The sequence below is a fragment of the Chionomys nivalis genome, chromosome 23 (genome assembly GCF_950005125.1).
Source record: "Chionomys nivalis chromosome 23, mChiNiv1.1, whole genome shotgun sequence".
NCBI classification, from domain to species: domain Eukaryota; kingdom Metazoa; phylum Chordata; class Mammalia; order Rodentia; family Cricetidae; genus Chionomys; species Chionomys nivalis.
Window position 1 is genome coordinate 34156202 of NC_080108.1, and position 7000 is coordinate 34163201.

The window sequence follows — 7000 nt, forward strand, 5'->3', positions numbered from 1 at the left end:
AAGCACCATGCATTTGAAGTACACATGCATATTCTCCTGTAAGCCATTCTCTCTAAGCAGCTCCTTTTGGGCAGACATTTGGATGAATAAAAATTTCATTGTTAATCAACTCATATTTTTCACTTGTGATATTCTTATAGCTTTCAGTAATTTGGAAACCGTTATTAGTCTCCCACATGGAATTCGTTTTTATTTTATATTTGGTTAGTTTCCTGTAATTCCCAGACCGGATTTTTCGGAGTAGTGTTTTCAAAAGGCAGTACTAATGCATTAGACTGTTTGAAGCTTTTCCTTTTCTACTCTATCAAGCACACGTTTGCCATCTAGCGGACACACGTGTCAGTGCAAGCTCTCACATTCCAGCCCAGAAAACTCACAGCTGCTTAGCAGTCTCTTATTTATTTATTTATTTATTTATTTATTTATTTATTGAACAACGCAACTTTAAGATATTTATTTAGGCCATCTCTTCTTATAAACAAAGGGATGGAAAATGAGAATAATGGTCACTGTCGGAAACAAGGAAAGATGAGCTTAGTGCCCCATGCACTTTTCGTGATCCACAAAGTAATGGTCCAAACCAGTGCTGTGGTCCCTTGTTGCCTGGGGGAAGGTCCAGGTTCTCGTTACTCATCTTCATAGCCAGTCGGAAGTGGGTTCACATGAGGGTTGAGGAAGAGGGTATGGTTACCATCTCCCCAGGGGAAGGGCTTGGTCCTGATGCGGAGCTGGGGGTAGGCAACGAACTCGGGTCTCTCGTGCTCTCCGTGCAGTGATTTCAGGAAGACGTTGAGCATGCTCACTCCCGCCCCCGGGCAGCTCCACGAAGTAGGTGAGGGCCTACCACATGCGAGCTGAACCTTCCTCGCTGTGGACGCCACCAGACATGGGCTACCCGTGGGAAGGCCCAGCCCAACAGCCCTGTCACCCGAGACCCGCACACCGACGACACCATCTTGGAACTCCAGTCTTTTATTTTTTCATAACAACCTAAAACTTTGATTGAAGGAAGAAACATGGGAATTATCTAAAGAAATTTATGTTTTGTAAAATGATATGCATTCCATATTTAAGGACCCACATTTCAAGTAATGTGATCTCTTTGTTCCTTGGCTCGATTAACTTTTGTGTTTTTCGAGGTAAGTATGGGGGTGGTGTAGAAGGAACCAGGAGGGATCATGCTGGGGAGGGTGGAGGGAGGGAGTTCTGGGACAGACACACCTGGAATCATGGGGCATGTCTGGAATGAGACAGAAATGAAAGGAAAACCCCAGAAGTCTACCAGGGCAACTCTACGTAAGACTCTTGGCAATGGGGATATTGATCCAGAACTAGCCATCTATTGTAACCACGAGAGGCCTCCATTGAAAAGATTGGCACGCCAACACAGTCACAAAAATTTCCACCTACAATTAGTAAGGCCAACAAATGTGCTGGGGAAAAGGTGGTACAGAAACTGTGAAAGTGACCAAGCATAGACTGGGTACAGTGTGAGACCTGTGATAGGAAAGGGAGCCTAACCCTGACCCTGCCTGGAGGGCTAGGGATGGAGGCTGCAAAGCCCAGGGACCTAGAGAGAGCAAAGCATAACAGAGAAAACAGAAAAAGTCAATGAAATGATTCCTAATGTTATTCTGCTATACTCATAAAATTGTATCCCAGTACAACTGTCATCAGAGAGGGTTCATCTAGCATCTGATAGAAACAGATGCAGAGTTCCTCAAACAAACATTAGTCAGTGGTTGGTGAATCTTAAAGAAGAGATGAGGGAGGGATTGTAGGAGCCAAAGCATTCAAGTGAGTCACAAAACTTCGTAGAATCCAATCACCTGGGTTCATAGAGACTCACAGAGACTGAACAAACAACCAGAGAGCCTGTATGGGCTGACCTAAGCTTTCTGCATATATATAACAGTTTGGTCTGTTTCTGGGACTCCTAACAGACCTGCAACTTGTTATAACACAGTTGGTTGACCTCCATGGGAGTCCTGCCCTTTCCAATATTCTTCAAATAATTTCAGGTTTACACAGGAAATAAATTTAACATTTATAATACATTTGTCAAGCAGTCATTATTTGCTTTATTTTCTTTTTGAAACAAAGTCTTACTATGTACCCCTGGCTAGGACTGGCCTGAAACCAAGGAGAGGGGGATGTTCCCAATTCTACTCCTTTAGTACTAGGATTATAGCCATGCATGACTGTCCTGGCTCAGTTTCTGTTATCATTGTTAATATTCCTTTTCTGGCAATACACGGTTTAAGTGTAAAATAAAGACTTGTGACAGAAAAATGTCAGTTAACTAGTAGAGGACATAAAACCATAATGCTCAGCTAAAAATTTAATCCATGTCCTCAGCTGCCTGTCCAGTATCGTTGGAACAGTACTCGGAGCCCAGAATTATTGTAAAAGAATTTGTTTTAAGGCTACTGTGCTGCTTTGAACTGTGAAATTGTGAATGTCTGGGCTGTTCCAGCATCCCTGCTGATTGGGAGGAAAGACATTGGAGCAGCTGCTTTTTCTATACAGCCCCCCAGTTTAGTCTCTAGTATCTGGAGCTATCTGTCAAACTGTCTACTCATTCCCTCTCCTGAGCAGTGCCTTCAACTTCCAACTTTGTCCTTGTCTTTCCTTAACCTGGCAACATGGTTCTTCCCACAGCCTGCCTAGGAACATCTCAGAGGTTCTCTTCACCCTACTGAAAGAGTAGGGTTGTCATCAATTTCTACTTCAAAGCTTTTGACCAAAATATTGACCTGTTTTCAATATTCTGTAGTTCAGTAGTAGTGCAAGTATTATGTCATTAACAGTCGCTTTCTGTTTGAGTTTAAAACCCATTCATGAGATGGATCTGATAACTGACACTGCTGATACTGTTCTTTTTATTAAAAACATAATCCTTTTGTATAAATGTATTTATTTATTTTTCAATTCTCCAAAGAGCAATGGACGCCAACATTATGAAAATAAATAAAAGATTAAAATGCAAGATTGGTTGCAAATTTAGATGAGAAGCAAAAGAAAGAAAAGAGATTACCAGTTAGGAAAACCTCAGAAAACAACTCCTGCCTAAATATCCCATGAAAATTCTTCTCTACACTTCCATCTGCTCAACCAGAGAGAGAAACAGGTATTAGAGATTCATGTAGCTGAAAGCCAATAACAAAACATGAAATGGCTAAAATGCTACTATGGACAGGAACAATACCAAGGAAGAAAAGAATTTTCTTTTATTTTTATTGATTGCTAAAATATGTGACCCTTCTACAAAAACACTGATAATTCAGCATTACTTGTTGCTTTCAACATGAACTCATCCAGATATGAGCTATCCCTTCATTGTTACCAATGTAGGACTAAGATATCAGCACACTCATTTTAATGTGGTCCTGTTCACCATTGCCTAGTTATGGAATTAGCCTAGTTGTCTGAGATGAATAAACTTATTTTATTTACTTTTTTCATATAAACTCCAGTTGTCCCTTTCTCCTCTTTTCCTTCACCTGCCCCAATTCCCACCTATCCCATAACCCATCCACTCATCATACATTTAAGTTATCCGTTGGGGATTCAACAAAGTCTGGAATACCAAATTGAGGTTGAAATAAGTCTCTTCCCGTTGTATCAAGGTTGAGCAAATTATCCCCCCCATAGGGACTATGTTAAAAAACAACAGTTCATGTACTTAGAATAAGGCCTGGAACCCCTGCCATAGGCCACACAATTAGATCAAGCCATATTAATGTCACAAACATTTGGAAGACCTATTTCAGTCTCATGCAGGTTCTCCACCTGACAGTCCAGAGTCTGCGAGCTCCCTCCAGCTCTGGGCAACTGTCCTTGTGCTTTCCCAATCATGATCTTGATCCCCTCAAATGAAAAGATACCACCTCTCTCTCTTCAGCTGATCTCCAAGAACTCAGACCAGTGATTGGCTGTGCATCCTTCTGTCTACTTCCGTCAGTTACTGGATGTTGGTTCTATGATTACAATTAGAGTAGTCACTAATCTGATTAGACAAGAAGGCCAGTTCAGGTACTTTCTTCACTATTGCTGGTAGTCTTACCTGGGGTCATATGATGGATAATCTTACTTGCTATCTTCAGTTAGAGTTTTATATGAGTTAAACTTGTAGGCATGTCTTGAGAGTAAATAAAGCAAGAGAAGCTTAATAATGATGGGAGATGCAAAATGAATATGTGACCCACTGCTCCTTAGTCTTCAGCCTTAGACAGAATAAAAAGATCTCAAAAGAGAAATAAAGCAGAAGATTAGCACTCCCTTCCTCAGGCTCCTGGTTGATGCTATGAGGCCAATCTACCCCAGGATTATTCTCGTTATCCCAGATTTTCACTATATTCTTCTGACTTGTAAGGTAACAAATATGTTTCTTACAAATTTTTGATTGCTAATGCAGGCAAACCCAACATCCTGGAGGCTGAAGCCAAATGAGCCGTGCCATATTTGAATGCATGGCAAGTTCCAGGAGAGCCTGGGCTACACTGTGTAAATCTGTTTGAAAAAAGTGAAGTAAATGTCTTCTTTGCACTATTGTAATTTTTCTGTATTTGCTTGCTTGTGACTGTCCCTTTATATAGCTTTGACTTATCTGGAACTCGCTATGTAAGCCTGACTGTCCTTAAACTCCAAGGGCCCTTTTTGCCTCTCTCCCTGACAAGTGCGATCACATTAGATCTTTACCTTAACAGAAAACTAATAATCTGCTAAGCAGACATTGTTTTAAAACAAAGATTTCATGATTTATCATTCCAGCCATTGAGTAGTTCATCTCTTAAACCTTACCTTAGAAGCTACTTTGTGCAGTAAATGTTGATTGACCCATTCACACACTACCAGTCAAGATTCAGATAAGGAGAGTCTACAGTGTGTTCAGTCCCAGATGAGATATATCACACCCTTTGTTTTGATTGTTGGTTGTTGGTATTAATTTTAGTTCCCATTTATTTTGACTTCCCTCATATACTTCTCTCAAATTTTCCTATTTGTTTGTTTGTTTTTTTTTTATTACCTGAACTAAGTTTCTGAAGCAGAGATTATTACAAGTCATTCATGGTGGTTTATGGCTGTAATCCTTATTTACTATTTACAGAAGAATGGGGTAGGAGGATCATTATGTGTTGGAATCTGAGTTTAATAGTGAGTCTCAGAACACCATAGATTATGAATTAGATCTTATCTCAAAAATGTATCAGAATTCCCAGTCTCAAATGTGCCACCCATTTGAAGTACACATGGCATATTCTCCTGTCAGCAATTCTCTCTAAGCAACTCCTTTCTGGAAGAAATTGACATGACTAAAAATTTCATTGTTAATCAAAACATATTTCTTATTTGTGGTATTCTTATTCCTTTCGGTAATATGGAAATAGTCATTGGTTTCCTACATGGAATTCAATTATGATTTATATTTGGTTAGTATCCTATTATTCTCAGACTGAATTGTTGGGAGCAGTGTTTTTAAATGCTAGTATTGCTGCATCAGTTTGAAGATTTTTCCTTTGAAATCCATCAAGAAAACACATGCACTCTAGTGGTCACATGTGTCAGTGCAAGCTCTCTCTTTCCCTATCAGAAAATTCACAGCTGATCTGAAGTCACTGAATTTTAAAAATTGCCAGAAATTTTTTTTTTTTTGGTTTTTCGAGACAGGGTTTCTCTGTGGTTTTGGAGCCTATCCTGGAACTAGCTCTTGTAGACCAGGCTGGTCTCGAACTCACAGAGATCCGCCTGCCTCTGCCTCCCGAGTGCTGGGATTAAAGGCGTGCGCCACCACCGCCCGGCTTCAGAAATTTTGATTAATGGAATAAATATGGAAATATATGAAGAAAATTCTGTTTTATAAAATAATATGCAGTCCAAATTTAAGGACCCACATTCCATGTAAATGTTATCTGTTTGCTCATTGGTCCTAATACTATTTGTGTTCTTGAAAGTGAGGATAGTGTGGTAGGTCCTAAAACGGGAGGGATCGTGCTGGGGGAGATTGGATGGAATGAGTTCTGGGAGAGACTTGTAATTTGGTATAACATCCAAATTGGATTGTTTGGTTGACATCCATGGGAGGCCTGCCCATTCCAGTATTGTTCAAATCATTTCAGTTTTACACATGAAATAAATTTAACACTTAATACATTTGTCAAGCAGTCATTATTTGCTTTATTTTCCTTTTTTAAACAAGGTCTTACTATGTACCCCTGGCTAGGGCTGGCCTCAAACTAAGGGGGAATGTTCCAAATTCCACTCTGTTAGGACTAGGATTATAGCCATGCATGACTGTCCTGGCTCAGTTTCTGTTATCATTGTTAATATTTCTTTTCTGGTAATAGAGGATATAAATGTAAAAATAAGACTTGTGACACAAAGAGGCAGTGTTTGGCATCTTTTTCTTTTTTTGATTTTTATTGAGCTCTACATTTTTCTATGTTCCCCTCCCTGCCTCTCCCATCTCCCCTTAAACCCTCCCCCAGGTTTTGATGTTCCCAATTTACTCGTAGATATTATCTTTTTATTTTACTTTCTACTTCCCATGTAGATTGTAGATTAGATCTATGTAAGTCTCTCTTAGTGTCCTCATTGTTGTATAAGTTCTCTGGGACTGTGGTTTGTAGACTGGCTTTTTTTTGCTTTATGTTTAAAAACCACTAATGTATGAGTGAGTATATGTGACAATTGTCTTTCTGTTTCTGGGTTACCTCACTGAAAATGATGTTTTCTAGCTCCATCCTTTTTCCTGAAAAATTCAAGATATCGTTATTTTTTTCTGCTGTGTAGTACTCAATTTCATAAATGTACCACACTATCCTTATCCATTCTTCAGTAGAGGGGCATTTAGGTTGTTTCTAGGTTCTGGCTATGACAAACAAAGCTGCTATGAACATAGTTAAGCATATGCCCTTGTGGCATGATTAAGCATCTTTTGGATATATACGCAAAAGTGGTATTACTGGGACTTGAGGAAGGTTGTTTTTTAATTTTCTGA

General features: G+C 39.5%; 1 pseudogene; it reads right to left on the reverse strand.

Moving 5' to 3' along the window:
* Positions 1 to 626: 626 nt before the first annotated feature.
* Positions 627 to 955, reverse strand: LOC130865023 (cytochrome c oxidase subunit 6A1, mitochondrial-like; annotated as a pseudogene).
* Between the last annotated feature and the right edge of the window lie 6045 nt (positions 956 to 7000).